The 14,462-nt window shown below is 38.4% G+C and overlaps 1 long non-coding RNA gene across 1 annotated transcript in view; it reads left to right on the plus strand.

The window, feature by feature from the left end:
• The window catches only part of LOC129529930 (uncharacterized), a 51,052-nt gene that overhangs the window by 22,804 nt on the left and 13,786 nt on the right, over positions 1-14,462 (plus strand). Inside the window, exon 2 of the long non-coding RNA XR_008675450.1 lies at positions 6,122-6,244. This is a non-coding gene — a long non-coding RNA (uncharacterized lncRNA). The remainder of the gene's footprint in view (positions 1-6,121; positions 6,245-14,462) is intronic.

Here is a 14,462-nt window from a genome sequence, read left to right on the forward strand (position 1 = left end):
GGGAAGGGTGGGAGGGGGTGAAGGATAAAAGACTACAAACGTGGTGCAGTGTATGCTGCTCAGGTGGGTGCACCAAAATCTCACAAATCACCACTAAAGAACTGACTCATGTAACCAAACACCACCTGCACCCCAGTAACCTATGGAAAAAACAATTTTTACTGAGATCTTTACTTTCCAGAGACCTGTGTCCTCCACCTTCTGGCTATACTTGCTTTTTGTGTGTATAAGTATTAGGCCGCAGAATCTGCAAGCTCTTTAAAAAATGGCACAATCTTAATAAGGATAATTTAGACTTACAATGGCCATCATGTGAACATTTCAGATGAACAAGGTTGTTCACCCCAAAAATGTGCTTAAAAATTAGGCCTCCTCCTCCAGCTCCATCCATGTCCCTGCAAAGGACATGGTCCCATTCTTGTTTATGGCTGCATAGTATTCCATGGTGTATTTTGTTTATCCAATCTCATTGATGGATATTTAGGTTGATTCCATATTTTTGCCATTGTGAATACTGCTGTAATGATCATACACATGCATGTGTCTTTATAATAGACTGATTTATATTCCTTTGGGTAAATACCCAGTAATGGGATTGCTGGGTAACATGGTAGTTTTGTCTTTAGGTCTCTCAGGAATTGCCACACTATCTTCCACAATGGCTGAACTAATTTACAGTCCTACCAGCAGTGTATAAGTGTTTCTCTTTCTCTGCCACCTCACCAGCATCTGTTGTTTTGTGACTTTTTATTAATAGCCATTCTGACTGCTGTTAGATGATATCTCATAAAACCCAGAACTAAAAACCCTGGAAGACAACCTAGGCAATACCATGCAAGACATAGGCATGGACAAAGATTTCATGATGAAGTTGCCAAAAGCAATTGCAACAAAAGCAAAAATTGACAAAATCTAATTAGACTAAAGAGCTTCTACACAGCAAAATAAACTATCAACAGAGTAAACAGAAAACCTATACAATGGGAGAACATTTTTGCAAACTGTGTATCTGACAAAGGTCTAATATCCAGCATCTATAAGGAACTTAAACAAATTTACAAGAAAAAAACAATCCCGTTAAAAAGTGGGCAAAGAACATGAACAGACACTTTCAAAAGAAGACATGCATGAGGCCAACAATCATATGAACAAAAAAAGCTCAAGATCACTGATCATTAGAAAAAAGCAGTTATTTTAGATTCTATTAGAATCAACAAGGTCTTTCAATTATCAAACTTGACTCTCAATTGTTGATTTCAATGGAATAATATGTATCCATCATATTAGAAAAAGACACTTTGCTTCTAACAAAGTGTCAAACAATGTTTCTGCAGATATCGATTTTGTTAAAAACAAGAGTGTTTACCACAATATGTGGACAATTACTGAAATAAAGATCCAAATTACCTGTCAAAAGAAAGTTAGGCCTCCTGAAATAGGCCCCCACACGGATGACTATTCATGTGCACAAACTTCTAAAAAGATTTTTTTAAGCCTTGCCTCTTTAAGAAATCCCTTATAGAAAACAAATGCAAAGTTTAAGTAGGTAATTAACAGGAAAATGGAATCTGCCAACATTTTCACTTAGTTACTTTCCTGCTCCAAAGATAGAAAGGAAGCTAGATAAGGCGTTTATAAGTTAAGTCCAGGACAAGCAGGCTTGATTCTTTTTCAGAACTATCCATGCTGATGATTCCAGCTATAGAAAATGCTTTGCCTGCACTATTCCTTAATGAACATTGCCTTAAACTCGGTCATTTAGTTGAGAAACAGAAGCTGAGTTGAAAATACCACACATCGAACTAAATCAGTCTCCAAAATACAACTTTCTGGCATTTAGAAAATCACCAGAAATTCTTGCAGTGGGAGAAAGTATTGATTTAGACAAGCCTCACCTTTTACCATTTTGTCTTTACTGGACTTCCTAACTGTTCCTTTTCAGTCTGGCAAGTAAAGGAACTCAGTCCTGAAATCTAAGTCCTGTGCCTTTGACATGTAAGTTTCCTACTTTGATTTACCTAAGAACTATCCCTTTTGAGATGCAAATTTAGGATAATTTTTCTTTCTTAAAAATTGGATGAATTAAAACGACAGTAATGGAGTTAGAAAAAAGGTTAAATTTAGTAATAGTTGAATGGACCAGAGAAACTCTCTGCTAGTTCCTCAACTTTGCAGTACCCCAAACAAGTGTGCTCTGTTTCTCCCTTTCTGTAAAAATTTTAAAAACCACAAGGCAGAGATGACAAGGTAAGAAGTGCTCAGGTAAGAATTGCTCAGGGCAACAATCAGGTAGGTGGATCAAGAATAGGGCAAGGGTCCCTTGATTCAACCCCTTCGCTGGAGTGGGTAAAATGGTCAGGGGATGAAGAAGAGACATCCTCAGAGTAACTGATTTGGAGGGAAGATTAATGGTCTCTTAGAAGAACAGATGGTGGTTTGTGAGGAGGTCTGTCTGGGTGTGATGTCGACTTCTGACCTCCTATTATGTGATAAGAGTCATCTTCAGAGGACTCATGACAGTTGAGTTCCTTTTGAAGGATCTGTCTTTAGATAGATAAGGGGAATTCAGAGAGCCTTGCCTTACATTTTGCTATTCTTCAAGAGCCTTAAGCTCAAAGTGATTAGTATACGAAAGCAACACATTGTAGGTTGGCATTTTATGAACTCCTCCAATAGCTAGCTTTGCTTAATGAGCAATTGAATTGTTAAGAATGAGTAAATTAGGTAAATATAAATGGAATAAACTTTATAAGAAAGCTTTTCATAGTTTCAAAAATATTTTTCCACATGGCCACATAAGAGTGTAACAACACATACTAGGGCCTATTGGAGGGTAGAGGGTGGGAGGAAGGAGAGGATCAGGAAAAATAACTAATGGTACTAGGTTTAATACCTGGATGATGAAATAATCTGTAAAACAAGCCCCCATGACACAAGTTTACCTATATAACAAACCTGCACATGTACCCCTGAAAGTAAAATAAAACTTTAAAAAAAAAATCTTGTTTCATCACTGAGCATCTTAATATTATGTTATGTTAAATGAAATAATAGTCATAAAATGTCTAAGTCATTCCTAAGTAAGTTAAATTATTGAAACATTAATTGCTGAACATAAATATAAAGTATCAATACTTTGGAAGCTTGTTTTTATAGGTATAGTGAAGTTTAATATATTTGAGTCTGTTGTTAAACAAAAAAATTGTGATATGAAAAGTATATCTATAAAATGTTAGCATATGACAGTTCAAACTTGCTTCCTGTATAGTTTCACATAAAAATTAAGATCATAAGCGATTTTGAAAATTCTAATATGTGGTAACTAAAACTAAAATAAAGGAAAACAACTCTATAAGTGAGGAAAGGAAGGCATATTTTATTTTAAAAAAAGGCATATGTATGATGCTGTGTTTGCCTTAAGGGAAAAAGAGAACAATTTTTATCCTAAAATAGAATGACTGGTTGTTCCACAATGTGAAAAAGTATATGAAAGACCAAAGAGATACAAGAACATAATAGGATTGTGAAAAGAATTTCATGTGGGGTCAAGCATGCTAAAATGGAATAAATTTATTATAAGAGGTTTTTTTGAATGAGCTTTAATATCAAAAGTACCCTGATGCAAAACTAGAATCGGGTCTTTGCTTTTGAAAATGGGTATTTCCTTGGAGTGTTGATAAGAGACTAGGAAACATTTTCATATCCTTTCAGTGATCTACCTAAGGAACAAAAAAATAATAAATTCAGTGTTTTGTCAGGATTTTTTTGTCGTCTTTTATAAGGTATTTTGTCTTTTTATGGGTCTTTTATCAGGTATTTCGATTTTTTTTTAAAAAATGAGTCTTGTAAATCTTCAGAGACCTAAGTCTTTTGAAAGCTATGTAACATATCTGTATTTGTCTTTGTTTCATAATGATTGGTGATACTGTTTAGTGAAGTGCTTTAAACCTTGTGACGTCTTTCAAAAACTTCTCAAAATCATATCCTAAATTAAGTCTTTCTTGATCCTAAATTAATGTTAGAACATTCCAAAGGGCTCCTAAACCTCTTCAAAGGAAGAGAGATATTAAACCAATTAGGCTTATTTGATAAGTTAAATTATTGGGACACACTGTCAAATAAAAAGTGATATTTAACCTTCTTTGACTCTATTTTTATAGATGTCACTAATATGCACTCCAAAAGTTGCATGAGATTCCTAGAAAACTGAAATGTTATCAGTCATCATTTCAGCCATTATGTTAAAATGTTGTATGTCACAGAAATAACCAAATTTCCTTATCAACAGTGTCATCATTATAATGCACTCTCATCAGATTTTTATTATTATTATTACACTTTAAGTTCTAGGGTACACGTGCACAACATGCAGGTTTGTTACATAGGTATACATGTGCCATGTTGGTTTGCTGCACCCATCAACTAGTCATTTACATTAGGTATTTCTCCTAATGCTATCCCTCCCCCAGCCCCCGACCCCCGAACAGGCCCCAGTGTGTGATGTTCCCCGCCCTGTGTCCAAGAGTTCTCATTGTCAAATTTCCACCTAAGAATGAGAACATGTGGTGTTTGGTTTTCTGTCCTTGTGATAGTTTGCTGAGAATGAGCTCATCAGATTTGAAACCATGACCATTTCGAGTCTTGTCACCCACAGTTAATTATTTTTGAATGCTTTTTCAAGCAACTGTAATCCTTTTTTTTTCCTTTTTTTTTTTTTTTTTTTGAGATCAAGTCTCACTCTGTCGCCCAGGCTGGAGTGCAGTGTCGTGATCTCAGCTCACTGCAACCTCCACCTCCCAGGTTCAAGTGATTTTCCTGCTTCAGCCTCCTGAGAAGCTAAGAATACAGGCGCCTGCCACCACGCCCAGCTAATTGTTGTATTTTTAGTAGAGACAGGGTTTCACCATTTCGGCCAGGCTGGTCTCGAACTCCTGACCTCAGGTGATCCACCCGCCTTGGCCTCCCAAAGTGCTGGGATTACAGGCATGAGCCACCACACCTGGCCCAGCAACTGTAATCCTTAAGTGCTTTGTCTTCAAAAAGACTCATGGAAAAGATTCTGAAAAGTACAGGATTCTGGCAACTTTAAGATCATACCATTGGACTTGATAAGAATGTCCATAAATCTAATGAAGAAACTGATGACTTCATGAAACCGTTGCTCCAACATCAAGCAGAACAAGAATTAATTACACGGGAATAAATGAACTGATGAGGATAATGTTTTCATATTTTTTATTTTGGAATTTTCTTGCTTCTTTATTTTAATGTTTTGTTTTCCAGATTTAAGGAAACTTCTTTATTTTAAGGTATCTAGGGCTCACTATAATTTGGTAAAGTATAATTTTGTGAACAAAATTGAAATCATTTAATTTTTCTGTCTACTTGGTCCCTCTAGGAATCAGAAACAATATATATATTTTCTAGTTTTTATGGTGATATTGTTTGCATAAGTTAAATCACAATCTGCTCTCTTTATAACAGGATACAGTTGGCAATACTAGTTATATTACCAAGACAGTCATTGGGACACCACATTTGGGAAAGTCCATAGAATTCATGGCTTTGAGGGTTCCTAGCCTTATACTGAGTGAGGAAAAAAAAGTCACTTCCTGAAGGCCCAGGGACCTCAAAATATTTTGGGGACCCGGAGAAGAGAGGAATTCACCCAAATCTGTACAGCAGGCAAAGTCTGAAGTCTGCCTTGGTTTGGCTTCCTAGCATGAAGAGGCTCTGAAAAGTGTAATCTGATAATCCTTATTAAAAGCTCCAGCAGAGCAACCTTTAAAAAGAGCTTATTTGGCTAATCACAATCTTTACTGCGCTTAAGTAAATAATCAGGCCAAGTTTGATGATACTAAACTTATTTTGCTATCAAAATAGTCATACTCTGATTATCTTTCTTAGAAACGGGGATGACCGAAGACAGAAAAAATATGTTTTGGGAAAATTAAAAAAAAAAACTATTGTGCACCTATTATTAGACTGTATCTCTGTTCATTGTTTTTGAGTTCTTATTATCTATTTGTAGACCATACTTGATTCCAAATTGTTCTAGTTTTCTCCATTACCTGGCTACAAGTCCTGTACTAACAACAAAATCTGCTCCATTCCTCTATAGGCTGGAGGTGAACCCCTCAATGTAAGTGTCAAGGGACAACATTCCTGCCTGATATGTGAGCCAATCAGGAGTTCACTACAATCCATGAAGCCATAACCAGGGACATTCAAACTGCAAACCAGGGTAAGAAGTTGATGACTTCAGAGTTTCAGTCATGATGGTTAACTAGACACAGCCAGGAGGATCATCTGCCACCGAGACTAGGACATATGGAAGACTGTCACACTCCAAGCAGATCTTCAGAGGGAAAGCATTGAGAGTGGATGGAGATGGGATGCAGATGCTGGGCTGAAGTGGGAGGAAGCTGGGAACCCTGCACAAGGCTACAATGCACCGGGACTCATTCCTGGCAACCAGCGACAACTGGGGAAGGGGTGAGTTAAACAGGCAGGGAGTGGTCTGCTCTTGCCGTAGACCTGAGGAATCCTAGCAACAGGAGACCTCACAACCCCCACAGGCACTTGAGCTGGCAGGGAGAGCTACTTAGAGAGGTGGTACGGTCAATACTCCAGCCTGTGCAGAGCCCAGATGGTTTGGTGCTGAAATGTCTGCAGTGGAGAACCACCAGGGATGCCCATTCCACAAGGCTCACCATTTTCCTCTAGAAGACTTTAGCCTTGGGGCAACTGTTGGACCTGGACAGACCAGCATGATATTGCCTGTGACATGGGACCTGTCCAATCTGAGTGCCACCCTGTCTGCTCTCATCTCCCAGGGCCCCAGCCTAGCCTTGCCTGCTTGCAGTACAGCCTGGGATGCCCTACCACAGTGCTTCCCGGGGTCTTTATCGTAGTTCCTTCACCAGCAGAACATGTTTGAGAACTGCAGCAGAGTGGCCCCCATCAAAGTGTCCCAGCCCACCTGTACACTCTCCCCACTGCAGCCTCCCCCACACCACTTTGCTGGCATATACTCACCCACAGCCACCACCATACCACTTTGCTTATGCACACATGCAGGCAGACCTCAACTCCCCTCCTCGGCTGATATGCATATGAGCAAACAGGATGTCATGCCACTGCTGCTGGTGTGAGCACATCCCACCACACCACCTGCTGACGTGTTGGCACCTAGATATCTTGCCACTTCTGGTGTGAATGTGCAAATGTATGCTGGCAACACCAGCCCCCCTCCCCCGTGCCGCCACAGGTGTGAACATAGGCATGGACACCAGCAGCTCTGCCCCACCACCTTGCACTGCCACCTCTACTGGTGCAAACACACTCATGGAAGCCAGCAGCTCCAGGCCCGCCTGTGTCCCACCCCTGTTGTTGCCAACACTGGCATGAGCGGACACATGGACTCCAGCAACCCTGCCCCTGTCCACATCCCATACCTTGTCATACCACAGCTGCTGCCACTGCCATGAGTATACACTATAATGCCTCAGCCTTGTTCCTGCTAGTACTCAGCCTCAGCCATGATGCATGTACCATGCTGTGTTTCTGTGGCTGCTAACATGTGTAAGGAGGCAAGGATCCCAATGTCACTTCCCTAAAAATGTACTTTAGCTAGCACCACTCATGGGAGTGTGGTGACCAGCAGACCAGCAACACTTCTTCTCCTCCAGCATGGCAGGTTGCTAACCTTGAGCAGCTGGAGAACAAAGCTAGAGGCCCAGTCTCAGCCCCCCACAGTTAGAGCCCACAATTCATGGGTGCTGAGCTGAGCCTTGGCCTCCTAAAATCATCCAGAAATGAAGCCAGTTGACTGCACACACTTGATACCACAATCAAACACTTAAGAGAAAAAAAGAAGATAAATGCAAAAAAAAAAAAAAAATCCGAAGTACAGTAACTTCAAAGACTAAAGGAACACCAGCCCACACAGATAAGAAAGAAACAGTGCAAGAACTCTGGAAACTCAAAAAGTCAGAGCTACACTAGGTCCCCAGCAATAGTTCTTAACCAGGCTGAAATTGCTGAAATGACAGACATAGAATGCAGAATATGGTTAGGAATGAAAATCATCAACCTTCAAGAGCAAAACTCAATCCAAGGATTCTAAGAAATGCAATAAAACAATTCAGGAGATGAAAGAAGATGAAATGGCCATTTTAATAAAGAACCAAACCAAGCTGAGAAAGCTGAAAAGTTCACTTCAAGAATATCAAAATACAATTACAAGTATTAACAATTAAATTGATCAAGCTGAGGAAAGATTCTAAGAGATGGAAGACCTGATTTCCAAAACAACTTAGACAATAAAGAAGAATGAATAAAATTTCTGAGAAATATGGGATTATGTAAAGAGACCAATTCTATGACTCATTGTTGTCCCCGAAAGACAGAGAGAGAAAGCAAGCAACTTGGAAAACATACTTAGGATATCATCCATGAAAATTTCCCCAACTTTGCTAGAGAAGCCAAGATTCAAATTCAAGAAATGCAGAGAACCCATGTGAAATACTACACATGAGCACTATCCCCAAGACACATAGTCATCAGATTCCCCAAGGTAGAAATGAAACAAAAAAATGTTAAAGGAAGCTAGAGAAAAGTGGCAGGTCACCTACAAAGGGAGCCCCAACAGAATAACTGAGGGTCTTCTAGCAGAAACTGCACAAGCCAGAAGAGAATGGAGGCCTACATTGAACATTCTTAAAGAAAATAATTTTCAACCAAGAATTTTATATCCAGCCAAACTAAGCTTCATAAGCAAAAGAGAAATAAATTCCTTTTCAGACAAGCAAGCGTTAAGGGATATTGTTACCACCAGGGCTGCCTTACAAGAGGTCCTGAAGCAAATGCTAAACATGGAAAGGAAAGACCATTACTGGCCATTGCTAAAACACACTTAAATACATAGACCAGTGACACTATAAAACAACCACACAAACAAGTCTACTTAATAACCAGCTAACAACATGATGACAGGAACAATTCCACACATATCAATTGTTACCTTGAATACAAATGTGCTAAATTCCCCCAATTAAAATCCACAAACTAGCTAAACAAGCAAGATAAACAAGCAAGATCCAATGGTATGCTGTCTTCAAGAGACCCATGTCACATACAATGACACCCATACGGTCAAAGTAAAGAGATGGAGAAGAACTTATAAAACAAATGAAAAACAGAAAAAAAGCAGAAGTGGCTATTCTAATTTCAGACAAAACAGACTTTAAGCCAACAAAGATGAAAAAAGACAATGAAGGGCATTATAAAGTGGTAAAGGGTTCAATTCAACAAGAGGACTTAACTATCCCAAATATATATGCACCCAGTTTCATAAAGAAAGTACTTAGAGATCAATGAAGAGACTGACATAACCACACAATACTAGTTGGAAAATTCAACAATCCACTGAGAGTATTACAGATCACTGAGGCAGAAAACAGAGAAAGGTATTCAGGACCTGAACTTGACACTTGACAAAATGGACCCAGCAGACATCTACAGAGCTCTCCACCAAAAAAACAACAGAATACACATTATTCTCATCTGCATGTGGCACATATTCTAAAATAAGCCACACAATCAGACATAAAACAATCCTTAGCAAGTTTAAAAAAAAAAAAGAAAAGAAAACATGCCAACCAACCACACGCTCAGACCGCAGTGAAATGAAAAGATAAATCAATTCAAAAAAATCGCTTGAAACTATACAATTACATTAAAATTAAACAAGCTTCTCCTGAATAACTTTTAGGTAAATAATAAAATTAACTTAGAAATTGAAATATTCTTTGAAACTAATGAGAACAAAGATATAGCATACCTAAATCTCTGGAACACAGCTAAAGCAGTGTTAAGAGGGAAGTTTATAGTATTGCATCAAAAGGTTGGAAAGTTCTCAGATTAGCAACCTAATGTCAAACCTAGAGGAACTAGAGAAACAATAGCAAACCAACCCCATAGATAGCAGAAGAGCAAAAATAACCAAAATCAGATCTGAACTGAAGGAAATTGAGATGTGAAAAGCCATTAAAAAAAATCAAATCCAGGACTTGATTTTTTGAGAGAATAAATAAATAAGATTGATAGAACACTAGCCAGACTAACAAAAAAAGAGAGAAGATCCAAATGAACACAATCAGAAAAGACAAAGGGGACATTACCACTGACCCCACAGAAATACAAAAAAAAAATCTCTCAGAGACTACTATGAGCACCTCTTTGCACACAAACTAGAAAACCTAGAAGAAATGGATAAATTTCTGAAAACATACAACCTTCCAAGATTGAACAGGAAGAAACTGAATCCCTGAACAAACCAATAATAGTTTCTAAAATTGAATCAGTAGTAAAAAGCCTACCAGCTAGAAAAAGCTCAGGACCAGACAAAGTCACAGTCAAATACTACCAGATTATAAAGAAGTGATGTTACCATACCTACTGAAACTATTCCACAAAGTTGAGGATGAGGGACTCTCTTTAACTCATTCTATGAGGTCAGCATCATCCTCATACCAAAACCTGACAGAGACACAAGAAAAAAAAAAAAAACTTCAGGCCAATATCCTTGACAAACACAGACAAAAATCATCCACTAAATAGTACCAAACCAAATGCAGCTGCATATCAAAAACCTAATCCACCATGATCAAGTAGGCTTTATCCCTGGGATGTAAAGGTGGTTCTACATATGCAAGTAAGTAAATGTGATTCATAAACAGAATCTAAAACAAAAACCACATGATGATCTCAACAGATGAATAAAAGAGTTTCTATAAAATTCAACATTCCTTCTTGTTAAAAACCCAAAAAAAACCAGGCTTTGAAGGAATATACTTCCAAATAATGACAGCAATCTGTGACGAGCTTGCAGCCAACATCATACTGAGTGGGCAAAAGCTGGAAGCATTTTACATGAGAAATAGAAAAAGACAAGGATGACCACTCTCACCACTCGTATTCAGCATAGTAATGGAAGTCCTAGCCAGAGAAATCAAGCAAGAGGAACATATAAAAGGCATCAAAATAGGAAGAGAGAAAATCAAACTACCTCTGTTTGTAGACAATTTGATTCTATAACTAGAAAACCCATAGTCTCTGCCCAAAAACTTCTAGTTCTGATAAACAACTTCTACAAAGTCTCAGGATACACAACGTACCATAATCAGTAACATCTCTATACACCAACAACATCCAAGAAGAGAGCCAAATCAAGAATGCAATCTCATTCACAACAGCCACAAAAAAAGAATGAAATATCTAGGAATACAGCTAACCAGAGTGATGAAACATTTCTACAAGAATTATAAAACATTGGTCAAAGAAATGAGAGATAACACAAACAAATGGAAAATATTCCACGTTCAAGGAGAGGAAGAATCAATATTGTTGAAATGACCATACTGCCCAAAGTAATTTAGAGACTCAATGCTATTCCTATCAAACTGCCAATGACATTTCTCTCACAATTAGAAAAAAAAAATCTATTTTTAAAATTCACGTGGAACCAAAAACAGCCCAAATAGCCAGGGCAATCTGAAGCAAAAAGAGCAAAGTTTGATGCATCACACTGCCTGAATTCAAACTGCACTACAAGGCTACAATAACCAAGAAACCATGGTACTGGTACAAAAAACAGACATATAAACCAATGGAACAGGTTAGAGAACCCATAAATAAAACCACACACCTACAATCATCTGATCTTTGACAAAGTCAACAAAAATAAGCAGGGGGGAAAGGACTACCCATTCAACAAATGGTGCTGGGATTACTGGCTAGCCATATGTAGAAGACTGAAACTGGACCACTTCATTACATCATATTCATTCAAAAAACAACTCAAGATGGATTAGAAACTTAAACCTAAAACCTAAAACTATAAAAACCCTGGAAGAGAACCAAGAAAATACCATTTTAGACCTAGGCCCTGGCAAGGATTTCACAATGATGCCAAAAGCAATTGCAACACAAACAAAAATTGACAAATAGGACCTAAACGGAAGAGCATCTGCACAGCAAAAGAAACTATTAACAGAATAAACAGACAATCTACAGAATGGGATAAAATATTTGCAAACTATGCATTTCACAAAGGTCTAATATTCAGAATCTATAAGGAACTTAAACAAATTTACAAGCAAAACAACAACTCAATTAAAACATGAGCAGGGGCCGGGCACGGTGGCTCATGCCTGTAATTCCAGCACTTTGGGAGGCTGAGGCAGGCAAATCACAAGGTCAGGAGTTCGAGACCAGCCTGGCCAATATGGTGAAACCCTGCTTCTACTAAAAACACAAAAAAAATTAGCCAGGCATGGTGGTGTATGCTTGTAATCCCAGCTACTTGGGAGGCTGAGACAGGAGAATTGCTTGAACCTGGGAGGTGGAGGTTGCAGTGAGCCGAGATTGCGCCACTGCACTCCAGCCAAGGCGACAGAGTGAGACTCTGTTCCCCGACCCCACCCCCCCCCAAAAAAGTGAGCAAAGGACATGAACAGACACTTTTCAAAAGGAGACATACACGTGGCCAACAAACATATGAAAAAATTTTCCACATCACCAACTATTAGAGAAATACAAATCAAAACCACAATGAGATACGATCTCAAACCAGTCAGAATGGCTACTACTAGAAAGTGAAGAAAATAACAGACACTGGTGAGGTTGCAGAGGAAAGGGAATTCTTATACACTACTGGTGAGAATGTATATTAGTTCTGACACTGTGAAAAACCCAGTCGTGATTTCTGAAAGAACTTAAGGCAGAATTACCATTAAACCCAGCAATCCCATTATTGGGTATATACCCAAAGGAATCGTTCTATCATAAAGACACATGCATGCATATATTCATTGCAGCACTATTCACAAAAGCAAAGATATAGGATCACCTACATGTCCATCAGCAATAGATTGGAAAAAGAAAATGTGGTACATATACACCATGGAATACTACACAGCCACAAAAAGAGATCATGTCCTTTGCAGCACCATGGATGGAGCTGGAGGCCATTATTATAAGTGAACTAACACAGGAACAGAAAACCAAATACCACATGTTCTCAGTTATAAGTGGGAGGGAAACATGGAGTCCACATGGACACAAAGAAGGGAACACAGACACAAGAGCCTATTTGAAGTTGGAGGGTGGGAGGAGGGTGAGGATTGAAAAACCATCTATCGTGTACTATGCTTATTACCTGGATGAGGCGTGCACCAAACCCCCATGACACACAATGTACCTGAATAACAAACCTGCACAAGTACCCCTGAACCTAACATAAAAGTTAAAAAGGTATGACTTCTTATGAAGTCACACTTGAAATAAAACTTATTGACTTACTGAAGTCTTATTGAAATAAGACTCTCTATCACAACGACACCCTAACCCCTCTTAATTTTTTCTTACTTATGCTTACCTCATTCACTTGTCAGGATAATACCTGTACAACTGATCCTTGAATAAAGTGAGGGTTGGAGGCACTGACTCCCAGTGCAGTCAAAAATCTACATATAACATACGACTCCCCAGAAACATAACTACTAATAGCTTACGGCTGACTGGAAACCGTAAGAATTAACACATATTTTTTTCTGTTTAATGCATTATGTACTATATTCTTACAATAAAGAAAGCTAGAGAAGAGAAAGGGTTATTAAGAAAATCCTATGTAAGACAAAACATATTTACTATTCATTAAGTGAAAGTGGATCATCATAAGGGTTTTGTATTTATATATTTTATGTATTTGTATATTTTAGTAAAATATATTTACCATTTATTAAGTGAAGTGGGTCATGATAAGGGTTTTTGTCCTCATCATCCACACTTTCAGTAGGCTGTGGAAGAGAAGGAAGAGGAGGGGTTATTCTCACAGTCTCAGGAATGGCATGAGCAGAAGAAAGTTCATGTGTAACTGGACCGACACATTTCAAACCTACGTTGTTCAAGGGTCAAAAGTAGTTAGAATTTTACAATGATTAGATTCCATAAAAAGTTGGATATGCCATGCCAAACCCATATTTTTACATGACCTAAAAGAATTTTTAATCCACCCAGTAGCTAGCTTTATCAACATCCTTGATGCAATTGTTTATCCAAACTTTACTAGTAATCCCTTTTATAGAGTCAGACTTCCAGACCCACTTGACCTCACTCTCTGCTTTAATTTAGCCCTGTGATAGGATAGTAGATCATAGAACTGCAACCTTCTAGCTCAAAACGGAGGGATCTCTGCAGTTGCTAACACTTTCAGTTGCATGTGGATAAATAGGACAAATAGACTGCTTGGTTAAAACAAGGACATTCCTCATCTGGCTCATTCTTTGATCTGTTCAATTTCAGTTGGTTTAATTCATGGGAAGCCTGCCTACGGGGCTGTTTTTAAAATCCCCAGCCAAACTGAGGTTCCAGTACCAGAGTAGCTGGTAAGGTTTCCA

Source organism: Gorilla gorilla, chromosome X, assembly GCF_029281585.2.
Source record: "Gorilla gorilla gorilla isolate KB3781 chromosome X, NHGRI_mGorGor1-v2.1_pri, whole genome shotgun sequence".
Lineage (NCBI taxonomy): Eukaryota > Metazoa > Chordata > Mammalia > Primates > Hominidae > Gorilla > Gorilla gorilla.